This window comes from Cydia splendana, chromosome 5 (genome assembly GCF_910591565.1).
Source record: "Cydia splendana chromosome 5, ilCydSple1.2, whole genome shotgun sequence".
NCBI classification, from domain to species: Eukaryota; Metazoa; Arthropoda; class Insecta; order Lepidoptera; family Tortricidae; genus Cydia; species Cydia splendana.
The window spans coordinates 9,030,925-9,047,480 of NC_085964.1; the positions used below are offsets into that span (position 1 = coordinate 9,030,925).

Below are 16,556 nucleotides of genomic sequence, written 5' to 3' on the forward strand. Positions count from 1 at the left end.
CCATGAGGAATCGAGGGAACTCCTCAAATCTTAAAGGCATACATATAGTGATTTATGCGTTTTATCAACAATTCAAGCATATATATTCAAAACAGTGACATTTGATGAAGAGGAACTGCTGATGATGATCAGAACGGAACTCTTCAACGAAGCATAGTTCATGTTTGGCGATTTATCCTCTTCGTTATGTCTGTTAAGCAAGTTAAGTTTTTAAGCCACATTTTTGTCAAGCTCGTGTTCTGATGATGGGATCCACGAGGAATCTAGGGAACTCCTCAAATCTTAAAAGCATGGGTATAGAGATTTTTGTATTTTCATCTGAAAATCAAGCATTTTCATTACTGTCGCATTTGATGAAGTGGAGCTGCTGATGATGATCAGAACGGAACTCTTCAACGACGCATAGTTCACGTTTGGCGATTTGTCCACTTCGTTATGTTTGTTAAGCAAGTTAAGTTTTTAAGCCACATTTTTGTCAAGCTCGAGGTCTGATGATGGTATCCATGAGGAAACGAGGGAACTCCTTAAATCTTAAAGGCATGCGTATATAGATTTGTGTATTTTCATCGGAAAATCAAGAATTTACATTAAAAACTGTCGCATTTGATGAAGTGGAACTGCTGATGATGATCAGAACAGAACTCTTCAATGACTACACGTTTGGCGATTTCGAATTTCGATTTTGACGGAGCAGGCCCTGGAGCCAGACCTGACCCGGATCCGGGCTCTTAACTGGACCTGAACCAGAACCTGGACCCGGATTTGGACCTGGACTTGGACCTGGACCTAGACCTAGACCTGGACCTCGACCTGGTCCTGGACCCGGAACTGGACCCGGACCCGGACTCAGACCCGGACTCAGACCTTGACCCGGAAAACCACTGATACCTAAGCTAAATAAACCACTATGATTACCTACCATAAAATGTAGGTATAAAGTATAATGATGCCAAACTTACTAGCCCCGCTCAAACCCCAGTACACCGCACCGCACGCGCCGTTAAGTAGGTTAGGTTAGGTTCGAACTGCGATCCTCACAGAACCGAAAAAAAGTGGGTTAGGTTAGGTTAGAACTGCGAGCCTTACAGAAACGAAATGCTACTAGAAAAGTGGTTTTGGTTAGGTTCGAACTGCAATCCTCACAGAACCGAACTGCTATCAGAGAAGTGGGTTCGTGAGGCTAAAACTGCGACCCTTACAGAAACGAAATGCTACCTACTAGAAAAGTGGGTGGTTTTACCTCATTTTCTACATAGTGCACTATCTATGTACAATAATCTTTCACCGGCCCCCATAGAAGTCGGTTTTTTTTTCTTGAAAATTATTTTCTACTATTTTATATCGAACTACATGAGTAAGACGGTGCAACAAAGTAAATCGCCCAATAAAATTTTTGCCAAACCGCGAGTTCTCAGTTCGGGGCGAACTACTAGTATTTATACGTCATAATTTCATAGAAGTGTGACATTTAAAATAACACATGCACAGCGTACGTGCTGTCAAAATCTCTGCAGACTTTTCTTGGTTTAACTCTCCACGTACACGCGCCTAAGTTGTCTAAGCGTGTTTTTATAGTCTTTATCTAAAGGCACGATAATATGCGATATATTTACAGTGGAACCTGGATAATTGCAATCTCAAGGGACCGGCCATTTTTTTGTCAATTAACCAGGTTTTTCATTTAAGCAGGTCGTCTCAATTAACGAGGTTCAAAAAATCGTTGTGTCAATTATAGAGGTTTTCATTAATAGAGGTTGCGTTCTGACAAATTTCTTTTATGGAGGTGCAAATAACCATTGAAAGTAGATTTACACGCTTACGTTCTGGGTTTCTGGTCTATATATTGCTTCTGTCTATACTTGCACTTGTACACTACATTAATTACTACTTTATTTTCTTATCATTTGGGTTTTAAAAATTTCCTTGAATTGTAGAAGAAAGTTTTATTAGAATGTAAAAAGCATACTTTGTTTTTGATTTAATCAAAACTATTTCACCTACTACAGGCTGTGATAGATACCCAATAAATAAATTGAATTAAGGGTGAAGATATAAATAAAATGATCGTTTCTGCTGTCTACAACTACATTATTTCAATTACAGAGGTAATAAGTATAGAATAGAATAGAATAGAAATACATTTATTTATGACAAACAAACACAGATGACAAAAGATGTTGACAAATATACAATGTATAACATTTAGTGAAAAATGCCATAAAAGGGTCACAACTCAGCATGTTGCTGGCAAAGCCAGCGCTGTTCTTCCGTTGTAACCCAGGCGTACGCCGTTCGACGACGAGGCGGTTATGCTATAATTTACTAAACTAATTAAAAACTAGAACTATACCTAAAACATAAAATTGAAACTAAAACTATTTAATATAGGTAACTGCAACATTGCGGCAATTGCCGTATCTGGAACAGGCCTGACAGCCAAGTGACAGCTGGCCGCCACGCCAAGACTCGTTTCAATATTAGAGGTAAAAAGAAGAGCAAAAATACCGGATTTTTTTAGCACAGTGTCAATTATAGAGGTTTTAGTTGCGATGTGGTCAATTACAGAGGCAAAATTACGAAAAGCACTAAAATCTAAATTGCAATTATAGAGGTTCCAAAATTTCAATTATAGAGGCCTTTTGGTCTCAAGGGTCCGTGACCGGACTTTTGGTTGCAATTATTGAGGTTTTCCATTTATCCAGGTGCCAATTAACCAGGTTTCACTGTATATACAATACCTACAATCATAGTAGGTACCTATCCAGTTCATTGTTTATAAGTCTCTATCCTAGTTATAATGCTCGAATTGGCACCTATACTTTACTTAAATTAAAGACCTTTTGTTAAATTTGTACCTACAGTAGAAATACCTAATTTTTTTTAAATAAACTTTGTTTTTATCAGACATTTTTGTTGACCTTCACTAACAATTTTTTTTTGTTTCAGGTTTTAAGTTTACTCGATAAATCGCGACTAAGGTGAGTGCTGCTATTCGATATTATTACTCTCCTACTTCCACGGAAAATACCAGTAGGTATTTACTTTTACTGTATTCACTTAACGTACATTGTGAAAATCGCCTCAGAATTGTCCTCGATTCTGTGTTACATAATTAAAAAATAATAAAAATTACTCCTTCAAACTCGCAGCCGTTTTAGGCAAATGCCTACCTAACATAACACAAAGCTATTTGCATACAAATATGTTAATTGCCCGTTTATTCCTACCTATTACATCACTCTTGATTTTAGTACTCAGCAGGTAAGTAGGTACTCATATTTTAACCAAACTTTGTTGTCTCTTTATTGACCGGAGCGTAGCGAAGGTCTACGTTTCGACTGGAGCATTTTGCTTTTGTATGTCCGGATGTTCTCCTCTACAGATCGCAATTCTTAACCGAATCTCGTGAAATTTTGTGACTGGATTCTGTCTAAATACAATTTTTTTGTCCGTCCGGTTTTTTGAATTTTTTTAAAATGGCGGAGTCGTGATAGCTCGCGCCTTAACAAATAGTGGCATCGGTACCATACGAGTGTTTTCTTTTTAAGATATGTTTATAGATTAAATGGCCAAAAATTCAGAAAATTTATATCGCTGGTTTCGGAGATATTGAGACATTTAATTTTAACTAATTTTAATTTCAGAAGCAATAGTTAAATTTCGTCAACCCATCTAAGAACTATTTGGCTCAGTTTGTAAACGTTCGCTTTTTCTGTTTGCACAGACGGTCTGGGTTCGATCCCCAGTAATTGTATGCTGGGATATTATAACTTTTTGTATTTTTTTACACATAAATTTCGTATTGTTTTTTTTTTAATTTACTATATTTAAAGCTCTTAGCACCATGTTATTTAAAGCTCTGCTCGCGAGGTCTACAGCTCACAGAGCCACTAGTATTATGCACATATTTATCAGATCATCCAATAAATAAGTAGATCATAAATGAGAGTGATTGCCGATAAAACGGTGATCCTTTACGCGAGCCACGGCATAGTCCTGCCACTATTGTCGCTAGCAGCTGGTGAGTGCGCTATCTCACTTTCGACGTGACTGGCCTCGTATATTTTTTCCACAAGTTCAGTTGTTTATTTACAACTCGTTGGCAATTTAGCTCCGTTTCGCTTTTCCAGTGTGGTGAGCGCCATACTGGACAGAACTAGGTTAGAGTGAGATAATAGCTGACGTCGCGTTTGTTCCCGTCCATTGTTGTTTGCATCCTCCGCCGCCTGTTGTTTCTAGCTAGGTTATCACATTGAAAAAGCCTCGGTGTTAATATAGGTAGAGCGTTTAGCCTTTTATCCCGGTTAGTGCTGAATAAATAGCTTACAATGCAACGTCGGATGAAGCAAAAAGCTTCGTTTATTTAACAATGTAGATCAATTTTATCAGATTCTCGAGGCCACAGGCTTTTAGTGTAAGCTTAATGTATAAAGCTAAAAGCTTTTATTTTACATAGATATGTTCATCCATGTAGTTTATAATTACTCGTTAAAAAGTGTATTGTTGTTCAAGAAGCATATTTTTAGCATGAAGTTATGGTCTAAGAGCTAGCCACGGCAATAGGTATGCAATTTATAGAGCAACGAAATCCCTCTAGTTAGTATGCCATACTATCATTATTAATTAATCCGGGCGCCTGGCAGCTGTCTAGCGGTGGGTGTGGGAGTGGATGGGCAACAAAGTGGTTGTAAAATCAATTGAAGGTGTGCAATTTATAGAGCTCTGTGTTTGGTGTGATATAATAGCTAATTATGTATTTAATTCAAATATAACAATGCCAGGCGTTTTATGTGGGGGAAAAGTAGTGCCAGGCGATGAAAATACACAATCACTTGTGCGCCTGCAGGAAGTACTCACAATTGCTTTACGCATAGATTGTGAGGCGAGTGCAATTTGCTCGTGATCTTCCTATTCCCCCAAATAAAACGCCTGGCATTGTTATATTTGAATTAAATACATAATTAGCCATTATATCACACCAAACACAGAGCTCTATAAATTGCACACCTTCAATTGATTTTACAACCACTTTGTTGCCCATCCACTCCCACACCCACCGCTAGACAGCTGCCAGGCGCCCAGATTAATTAATAATGATAGTATGGCATACTAACTAGAGGGATTTCGTTACTCTATAAATTGCATACCTATTTCCGTGGCTAGCTCTCCCTCTATTAAGCGAGACCACCTCTGGAGCTAAATGAAAGTTTGTTTGTTGTCCGGGCGGTGTCGCGCGGGCGCGGGGCGGAACCGCTGATTTAGGGGGAAACTTGGCTTGTTTTGCATTTTACGGGAGCGCGGAGAGTCACCCCTGAGACTTGAATATTTCAAAAGGAACGCAACTTCGCTAAGCCTCGTCCCTTTATACGACTTTCGTACAATTGTGTCACATGCTGTCTGCCATAATAAGATAGTAAAATCACCATAACACGATGGCAATGTTGTGCTATCTTAACATAACACCTACAAACGGTTTGGCAAAAGGATGTTTTATTTTAAATAAAATGTAAGTAATAAAATGACAACACCGATTGTCGTATGTGTGGCGAAGAGGAAGAGACAGTAAAATACCTAATGTGTGAATGTCACGGTCGAAGTGCATCCGCAAGGGCCCCCGAAAACAATAAGATAAGATTTAAAATTGAATACCTAAGTAAGTACTTAGGTATTCATATTTTAAATCTTATCTCAAGGTAAGTACCTTAAATAGTCTAAGATACTATTTTTAACGAACGTTAAACTAGGTACCAGACGAAGAAGCTAACGTGACAATAAATTGATAAGTACAACGTTCATAAAGATGCAGGCTTTTCCCATGCCAATACCGAGAACCAGGGCGTGCGTTTGAGCAAATAAACCCTTTGCAAGACAATTCCGATATTTAAAATCAGTATTAACCGCCAACTCAGAGGGCAATCTACTGAACTAGATAATACAAGTGAAAAAAAAGAGGAAAAATTGTTCATTGTAGGGACTTTCTATCTCGCACTGTGGCTATTCATTTAGGTATTCGCTTTGTCGTGTGCGCCAGTAGCCATCAACGTCGAATGAGCGGCTTTGTCTCCCACTGAAACAGGTTAAGTAAATAACCAGATCGTGTTTCATAATGGACGAACGGAATTTCACGTCCGAACGAATAGAGTTTGCACTTTATATTTGATTCAGTTTTTAATTAACCTCGATCCATGCTTTTTCATGTTAGTGGGAGCTATTTTCATGATACAGCTCATTATTATACTTACCTATAAAAGCAGTTATTGCGTCTTTATAGCCGGGTCAAGAACTGTTTGGTTTCACGACGGCGATGCTTTGTTTACGCTAAAATACTGTCGGGACTTGATGTTGGGGTAGAGAAGACATCATTCGATTTGTTGCGAGAGATATGAATAATTACATGATTAATGGGATAAAGTCACCATGTCCATTTAATGCATGTTAAACCAAAGCAATACTGCGAATTACATAGTGTAGGTACCTACTTAAGGCGACGGTAGCGGTGGGTAAAATATCAGATTCTGTCAATTTACCCCATTTCACACACAAGCGCACTTCACGCACACTACCTCACTTTAGTGGGACAGGTCAGTGACCCATCATGTTTTTTTAAGATTGGACTTTTAGTTTAGTATTGACCACTAGCCTCCTTTGAGGGTAAAAGCATTCCATTTAAAGATGAAAGAGAAACAATGCATTTAATCTTGCTTTCCTTGTCTGTTCATGTCACACGTGACGTACCTATTTAATTCATTTGATTGTTGACTGTTTTACTACCTACTATTGCTTTGTCGAGATACGCGTTTTGTACAATTAAAGCGAATAAAACAAGATGTCATTAAGTCAGATGTAAAATGTTATTTACTACTCTATACGGTTTTTCATAAGGTGCAAAATCCATTCAATAGGAATTTAAATAAATAAAGTTTCAGCAGGGTGGCAATTCCATTTTGGCGGATAAAGCGAAACAGAATAGTTCTATCGAACCTGCTTACAAATTTTCACGAGAATCAGTTGAGAAATGTGATCTGCAAAGGAGAACATACAAAAGCATTTTTGCCCAAGCTGAAACGGAGACCTTTGCTAACGCTCGGCCAATGATGGTTTAGGTACACCTATAAAAAATGATTGTCCCTGCTGTAATTTTAATATCTTTATATTTCAACCGGTATAGTTTTACCTTCAAAAATAATCGGTATCGCTAAACAATAGCGGTACCTTACTTATACGTTCACGAAATCGGTATCTGCATAACTTGATTGTTAGTAAACTAACCTGGAAAATAATCTCAAAATCACCGAAACATTTATGTACAGTCACCTGCAATAATATGTTACGTCATTAGCGCCAACTTTGCCTCCAGGGAAACTTTGCCCAAAACGACAATTTTAAACAAATTCGTTAATGTAGAAAAATTGATAATAGTTATGGCCACCCTGCTGTTTTTAGTAGAAAATTGGTTATATTTCTGACAAAGTATATGCCAAACTTGTGCATAACTTGACTTGGGAATTTTGAGTTTGAGCGAGTTGTCTAATATAGGGTATATTTCGTCGGGCAAAAAATTGATAAATAATGAATGCAAGTAGAAAAAATTGAGAACCCTTTGACAAATATTTCCGGGTTTCAGTTATAACACATGAAGCATAGATTATGTCTATTGAGATTTAAACGAATAAGGCCTATAAAATACACAAAAGTTTTAGCGGTGGGCAAAGTAATCCGGTAATTTGCCATCCATACCAACATTGCCCACCACCAAAAACGGATTAGGGTTGTCACTTTCATCTAATTTACCCAACTTCGCAAGTAAAAGAAGGTTATGTTTGTACACTAAAATAAGTTTATAAATATATACTGTATTTAATTTGTCTTATTATCCTTTATTTAGATGTTTTATCCCGTTAATGAATGAAAACACAACAAAAATCATATTTTTGGTCATTAAACTATTGTAACAGATTTTCTCAAAAGTGACAACCCTAGCCTTTGTAAAATGCTTAGGCGAGCCTTATTTGGAAATGGGCAAAAACGGGTAGGCAACATTGCCCAGCAAATTTATTTAAAAGTTTTTACACTTATCGCTAAGTTATTAACAGGGGATGGTAGGATTGCCCAAAACCTTTAAGTGATCCTTAGACATCATCATCATATATACGAGCTGTATTTGAATACCAAATTGACGTGGGCAATGTTGGCGAAAACCCCGGATATTTTTTTATTTACCCGCCCTCTAAAACGCAAAAAAATGGGTAAAAACACAATAAAAAAATGTTTTCTTCACATAAACTGATGCGTTTGATCACATTGGACGTGCTGAGCAAAAAAAGTCATATGATGTGATATTTTTTGAGAAATTCGTGTTTAAAAAAAAAAGCGGGCAAAGTTGATGATAATGAGTAATGACGGTACCTACTCTTCGAAGGTCGCAAAAATATGTGACATGCTCTTATGGTTCTACAAATAAGATCGTGTCAGATATTTTTGCGGCCTTCGTTGTGTAACATAAATTGCAGGTGACTGTACATTTGGAATAATTATTTTATTTAGTTTCAACGAAAGTTTCAAGTTTAGTACGAAAATACTTCAGATATGCAATATGCACAAAATGTAGACCTAATCGAAATAAAACATTGCTTTTTATAGTAAATTTATAAAACATTCGATACATAGGTATACATAACAATAACCAGGACACAACGCTATTGGCCTGTAAGCTTCATCTCGGTCTCCAAAGCCGCAAAAACTTGCTAGTACTTAGTGCTGGTCTAGCCTTTATTTTTTCTTGAAGATTTTCAGAGAACAGCACGTACACGCATTATTATAGACGGAACGAACGGCATAATCATAATAATTTATTCGTCGCAATCCATGGTATTACAGATCTAGTTACAAGACTGTTAATAGGCAATATTTTAATATAAAAGTTCTATAATATAATACAAGATTACAGTTGTCATCAAAATTCATTGACATACAGAAGTCAAATACGTTTTTAAAATGACGCAAAATGATACCAGCATAATAAAAATTGATCCCAATCAGTAAAGATGAGTCTTTAAACTTTTTTCATTTTAAGCGAGTTTTGAAGGAAGATAATACTTAAATTCGACTGTAATCGTATTATTTTAAGATAGTTTACTGCGGTTTTCAACAATAATGACCCGTAAATAACAGCAAATGAAATTTAAATGCGACGCGAGCCGATATTTATGTACCCTATTTTTTGAAATACATTTTATCTACTGGTATGCTTTCTCGTGTGCGTATATGATTTAATGTCAATATAATTGTCAAAAGCAAGAAAATCAAGCTGTCATTTTCATTTGAAGAAGTACACGTGTGCTCCGGTGTAGCCCCAACGGGCATCTGACTTGAAGAAGAATTTTGAGTGATGTCGTCAATGTATGGAAATTGTTCGAAAGTTTACATTTGAGATTGAATTTCTGTGTTGTCTTTGTGAGTAAAAATATAAATCGATAATAAATTGGTAGCTGAATTATCTAGCTTCCAAAATCATACAATAATTCAATTACTGTCAAAGAAAAAATTGTTTTGCTTCTGTCTCAAACGGAACTCCATATTTTGATTTTTTGATACTTTTAGTGTCGATTTGTAGAGAATAACAGCAAATTAAAAATATAATGGCATAAAGAGTCGGTACACGGTTTCTTCGTGAATAAATGTACGTGTAATTTAATGCAATTATCAAACATTTATTGAACAAATTATGGTTACAAAGTGAGGTCTAAATCGAAAACGTCATATACCGGCCCCTTAAATAGTACCTCCCTGTGTATGGTTCTTTTTTGCCTTTTTGGCGCGGAACCATAAACAGTAAAAGTATGGGTACTTACTTAATTTTACATGCTAAATTTAGCCATGTCTAAAGCGGACTTCAGTCTGGTACATAATATCTAAGATATAATTTTTTCAGCCATTGTTTCAAAATGTGAAATGTGAATCTTATTAATTAAGGATATCATAGCATTAACCCGTATAATTTTATCGCTCGTTTTATTTCGGTGAATACCAATCACTCACCAATCGATCATCAATTCAAATTAACTGTTATTTTTAATACATTTGCAAATATTTCGAATAAATGTTAATTTTGGGAGATATGTTTATTAATTTTGCTAGACTAACAAATGTGTGCTGGCCAATTCGTTTTCGCACTATATGGGGCGAATAAACGCGGATACTCGAACTGATCGATAACAACAACATTGAAATACAAATAGACATGCTTTTAACGAACGGTTGACGGTTTTTCATTCGGTCTTCGATATATTATATTTAGGTCATTGGAATCCCGTAGGATAGCATCAAGTGAACTTAGATAGTAAATATATAAATCTTTTCTCGTTTTCGTCTAGTCAAAGTATTCTACGAGTATGCGTTGTGTTGCAACTATGCATACATTTGTGGTTATTTATTCCACAATGTTATGTTACCGTTAACTGAAGTTGGAACGTGTGTAGGTAGGTACTAATTTGAGTAATTTGGTGAAGCCTTCGAGCAACACCAGCTTCCGACATGTCGGGGTGAAGCTATAGTACGTGTGGTGTGCCATTAATAAACAGTACGTTCTTAGCGTATTGCTAATGAAAGTTGACCCTATCAAATGTAAAATTAGCAGTAACATATGTCCTCATTGGTTAAAATATCTGCTTTATTACATAATATGTAACACACTCTCTTAGCATATAGTTATGCTATGATATAGGTAGGCAGGTATGCTTATATGAAACCTTGACGATACATATCGTAGACTCCTGACTCGCAACCTACCTATTTAAAAAATATGCTAAGTGTATTTTTTTTCGTCAACAGATAATTCAGTCTTTTACGGTACTTTTACTAGTGACGGAATTCACTTCATTTCTGTCCCTGCGGTATCAAACTGCTTTAAAAATATGCTAACTATATTTAATTTTTCCTGGTCATCAGATAATTCAGTTTTGTACCTACACCAAACTAGTGCCGTAATTCACTGCATTTCAGTGAGTCCCAGCGGTATCGGTATCGGTTTCCGCGTGAATTGGTCGGTTTTTTGTGAACCGGCGACATCCGCAACGAGGTTTTTCTGCTTGTTTTCTTTACGGCGTTCCTGGTTGGCGCAGATTGCTGACATCGTGCACTATTCGCCGTTCGCTTTGTTTTGTTTACTTAACTCGTTTTTCTGGTACGTTTGCGATGTTTTATGATTTTATAAAAAGTGAAAAGCAACGACGTGAATGTAAAAATTTATTTCGTTTCGTATTTAATAACTAGCGGCGAGCTTTGTACCACCAGTCAATGGATGTCATAATTTTCTAAATCCGCGTCCCCACAACCTAGAAAACGAAATCCATGATGATTTTACAAAATGTACATGTCAGCCATTTTGGATTCAAAATGGTCATCATTTTCGAAATCCCCTAGAAAACGATAGCCATGACGAATTTTACGTAAAAGTTCATGATTGCCATCTTGGATTCTAAAACTGATGTGTTATAAGATAATTTGATTTATACAAATCTATTATCTACTGATATTATCGCAGGGAAGCTGATTTTACTTAGAAGGAACAAATTCCCTTTATAATTCTGTACAGAAATTATGTATTTAAGTACCAATTGGTTGTATTTTTGCATGAAGTGTCATGATATACGCTTGATGGATTTGTGTCCAATTAATTATTTGTACCTATCACTCCAAACCCACCACACTGAATTGCTGCTCCTTTCAAAATGCCAAGCCACTTATTTTAAATAGGAAATTGTTTTTACAATATGCATTATTTTTTATAAACTAAATACCATAATAGCCAATAGGTATTGTGCACTTACTATAACTAGGATAACATTTTATTAACTACCTATATAAATCCTTGTGTCATTTTTAAGTTTTTAAAAAATATCAGGAATATTAGATCTTTAGAGATGTTCAAGGGTAACTAGTCTATGTAAGTTCTCTCTTTCTCGCGCGCTCACTAAATACCATTTCCAAGCGTCCATAAAGTTGGGTTTGCCCAGGATTGGGGCATATTAACCGGACTAAAGCTAAATAAATTCTCATAATCGTAGTCGCACTTGACCGGTTTTGTCATCTTTTTACTCCCTTGAGACAACCCTATCGGAGCATAATCCAGTTAGGGCGACCGCACGCGCCGCGGCCGCCGGCGCGTCTGATCGAGCGGTGCAATAATTGGGATCCTCACCGGCGACCTGCCGAGCCGAGCCATGCTACCTACTGACTGTGCTGCTGGTAAATAGATAACGTAATAATATCTACCTACTTCGCTAACTACCTTAGAAAATCTACAAAAGTAATAATTGTCTAGTGGCTAGACGTTTTCAGAAATGTGTGTGTAATGTGTAAGGACTTTTTTGAAGACTGGACAAATTTTGCGTTATATTTATATGTTATCATAATAAGCTTTGAGTTAAAATAGAAAAAAAGACTTGACTAAATTTCAGCAGTTTTGTGACATTTTTTCAGAATCCTACATACTTGTGGATTCGTCACTAATGAATTTAAGGGATAAAAAGGATTTATTATTTTTCAAACGAAGAAATGCGTTGCCATGTCTATTTTTATTATAGGTAGATCTCCAGGGCGACATCGGAAACTAAATCAGGAACCACTTTTTAGGGTTTCGTAGTCACCTAGAAACCCTTATAGTTTCGCCATGTCTGTCTGTCTGTCTGTCTGTCCGAGGTTTTGCTCCGTGGTCGTTAGTGCTAGAAAACTGCAATTTGGCATGGATACATAAATCATGCATTGCGACAGAACGGTAAAATAAAAAGTTAAAAAAATATTTTTTTTAGTGCACCTCCCATACAAAAAGTATTTTTTTTATTTTTTTTTTTGCTTTGTCCCAATAGTATGGGGTATAGTTGGATAGGTCTTTCGAAACGAATAAGGGTCTCCTAAAACCATTTTTTGATATAGTTAATATTTTCGGAAATATGCGCTCCGAAAGAACAAAATATGTGTCCCCCCCTCTAACTTTTGAACCACGGGTCCAAAAAAATATGAAAAAAATCATGAAACAAGAGCTTAATAAATACTTTCAATGAAAACTATAGCTATACCATTGGAATTTTGACAGAATGGTAACTACGAAACCCTACACTGAGCATGGCCCGACGTGCTCTTGGCCGATTATTTAGACTCTGTAATTAATGGCCATTTCAATGCAATAGTACCTGTAGTTACAAGAAAATAAAAGCAACCGTTAAAGCATATCTTCCAGAAGCAACATTAGTAGGTAAGTGGTATTCATCTATGTACCTGTATTGTATACTCGTATGTCTTGTTTCGAGCTTCCGTGGATTAATTTGTTTTCCGAATTGTTTCCATTTAGACAAATAATACCGCGAGATAATTGTTCTTCTAATAGATAGCTACTAAAATAAATTGCGGATTAAGCTACAGAGAGTCGTCCGACAGTTTTCAATTTACGAAGTAGAAAATTGGGAGAGCAGCGTCGCGTAACAAAATAAAAGTTAGTCTGCTTAATAAATCCAGATACCGCTTTTGTATTGCTTTTTCGATTCTGAAGCTAGTCAGAAGGAAAATGGTATAGGGATTCTCGTCTTCCATATAGGTTAGTCTTATAATAGGGTATTTTCCTACTAGTCAAATCAGTTACTTTTTTAGAACTGTCAAAACGATTTGCTAATATGGAATTTATATGAAACATTACATCGTGACGTCACGGTCAACTCACCTACTTTTTATATTTCTATCCGATTTATTAGATAAACTTGTGTTTAAAAATAACTCCTATCTGTGTTTTTCTAATAATTATCTGGTGCTTTATTTCATGCATGGTGTAAAATAATTTATTTTAAATACAGTATAATACCCTATTGTTAAATAAAGGTGGATATAGTTTGCTCAGTGCTTAATCAGTAAACCAGATGGAGTATAGAAGAAAATAATAGTAGGCAGAGTTTTCATGTTAATAAACGAATAATAAATATAGGCTAAGTAACTAATGTATAGTAGGTATATGACATTTGCATGCTGAAAATAAATTAAATGATGCACACTAGGTTTTTCTTTCTGTGTTAAATTATATATAACTGTTAATGAATTTTAATGTCCATATAGCATATTGATATGACTGTAATCGTTAACTAGTTTATCTACGCGTATTGTACAACATAAATATATGAATATCTATTTCTAAATTAGGTTGATAAATACGAGAGCTTTGAATCATAACCGGAATTGCCGTGACTTGAGTTAACATTTCAAACAAAATAATATTGATGAGTATAATATGCCTAATTATTTTATAACTAATTATCTCCCTGTTGCTAGGAATGATAACAATAATAAATTACATGAAGTTTAAATGAAGCTCCGTCGTTCAAGCGAGATAAATGCTACAGTTAGAAAGGAGGCTCGCAGCATGAGCAGGCAGTTCGCGGGCCTAATTTTACATTTTACAATGCACTTATCCCTTTGCCTGCCACTGTTTACCAACTGCTTTTATGTATATTTGTAAAGTTACAAAATATAATTTTATAAGTGACATGACTCAAATCAGATATTGTTAAGAAGTTCGCTGGCATAGTTCAACTATCGTGTTTTTTCGTTAATCACTTAGTTACTGTTTTTTAACTAGCTATTATCATAAAATACATAAGTACAGCAATATTTATATAGGTACACTTATTAAGTACAAATCGCAGATCAAGACTGAAGGAAACCGTTTAGGAACATTTAAAGGATCACATCGAAGTCCTTCTTTCCGTTTATTTTATATTGGTTTTACGGTGTTTGGAAAGTCATTTATAATTTGACACAATTTATACTTACAAAATTATTACTTGCCTGTGCGTCTTCAATTCCTTTTGAAACACCATAAATCTTAAAAATCGACCTTACCTTAGAATAACATAAAATGAATCAACCTATGTAATTATAATTTCACTTCGGCTATTATTAAGTTGCAACTTGTAGCGGTCGGTCGTGCAAACACTCAGAAAAGTTTAATTAATTTTGCTTTGTCCCTCCCTACAATGCTCTCTTGCCCGTTTTTGGTTACAGGTAGTATTGTAACTGTCATCCGCACGGTTTGGGGATCAAAAGTCGTAGTCGGGGCCTTGCGCCACTTTTACTGAGCGAAACAAAGTCAGATTGAAACGTCACTCACGTAAACGGATGTTTGTAGTGCAAAAATATTTTATTCATATGCATTTTACCACTATGCAATAGTAGTATGTATTTATGGACTGGTATAGGTATTTAGGTATAAAGATTATTATAAGAAGGACAGTTGAAAAATGTGTGGCTAAACGATCTAGACACGTAACTGTGTTGAATGCGTCATTTTGAAGTATGTTTCACATTTTAGTTTTATTACAACCATCGAATCCATTTCGAATCATGATACTACTGCTAGAAGGCACTTAGCATATTGTGAGTAATTCTTTAAGCTGACCTAGCCATTAGAGCGCTGCACTCCTAACGAACTAGTTTTTCATGGCACCGGCCTCGAGATGCATTTAACTGGGATTGACAGTAATTTCCTGAAATCAGACGAAATTAGAAAGGACATACGACGCCCGCCCGGAACGTGCTCTTAATGGACTTGGCGAAAATCTAGTTAAGATTCTGACGCGAACCTACTGTACCGCCGTAATTAAATGCAACTTAGATGGAGACGATTACTCAACACTAACAGTCTCCGTCAGTTTTTTATGAAATTGGAATTTCCTTCATAATCCCTCGTCTCGGCGAGCCGCAGTCTCCTCAACCGAAATATGAATAATGTCTATTCATTTGAAATTCAGAGCAGGTACCCATCGCTCTCTCATTCTTTATGAACTGTCTTAATATAAAGGATAAAACAAAATTTTAAACGTCTTTATTTTGTTCAGTGACTTTGTTTCATTTCTGACCACTGAGTCATTGTCATGGTATCAAAAAAGTAGCAAAGCAATATAAAACTGATATGAGACCAGCCACTGAAAGGGAGTCATTGGCATCAGCTTTGGATTTATTTTATCATTCTAGTCTAGCGGTCATCTGGAATCCCTCTTAAGAATACCTAAAAATTACATTATCAACTGATGTTATTTCTTTTCCTCTTTTACTCAGAAGATTAAGAAGAATAAAATAACTTTAACAACTAAACGTACTGAATAAGCCTGATTAATGGCCAGTTGCACCAACCACACTTGACAGACTGATCAACGTCACGCAGCAGAGATCTATGAAACTTCCCATACAATAAAATTTAGCGAACGCTTTAACGGTGACAGACGGTTTGGTGTAACCGACCCTAAGACACGTACTTGTACGTAAGTTTACACAGTTATTATTATTAATATACATACGAGTATAAGGAAATGAAGTTTTATCTTATTTCTGACAGGTAGAGAAAATCTCATAACAATGTGAATACCAAACGCAGATAAGAAAGCATTGTGAATAGTTGCAATATCGGCATCGAACATCTCTGTTCGACGTTCGTGTCCTACTTCATGTAACAAAGGGGTCCGATGAAAGGGTCCGCGCGGCGCGGCGCGTGCGACCTCTTACCTTTACAGCGGTCG

General features: G+C 36.1%; 1 protein-coding gene across 2 annotated transcripts in view; it reads left to right on the forward strand.

Annotated features, from left to right (window-relative positions):
* Window positions 1–16,556, forward strand: part of LOC134790652 (uncharacterized) — a 268,621-nt gene that overhangs the window by 103,049 nt on the left and 149,016 nt on the right. The window contains exon 2 of one of the 2 annotated variants that reach the window (XM_063761522.1): window positions 2,947–2,978. The exons of the other annotated variant lie outside the window; for it this stretch is intronic. The gene's annotated coding sequence lies outside the window, so the exon portion shown is untranslated. The remainder of the gene's footprint in view (window positions 1–2,946; window positions 2,979–16,556) is intronic. 2 annotated transcript variants of the gene reach the window in all.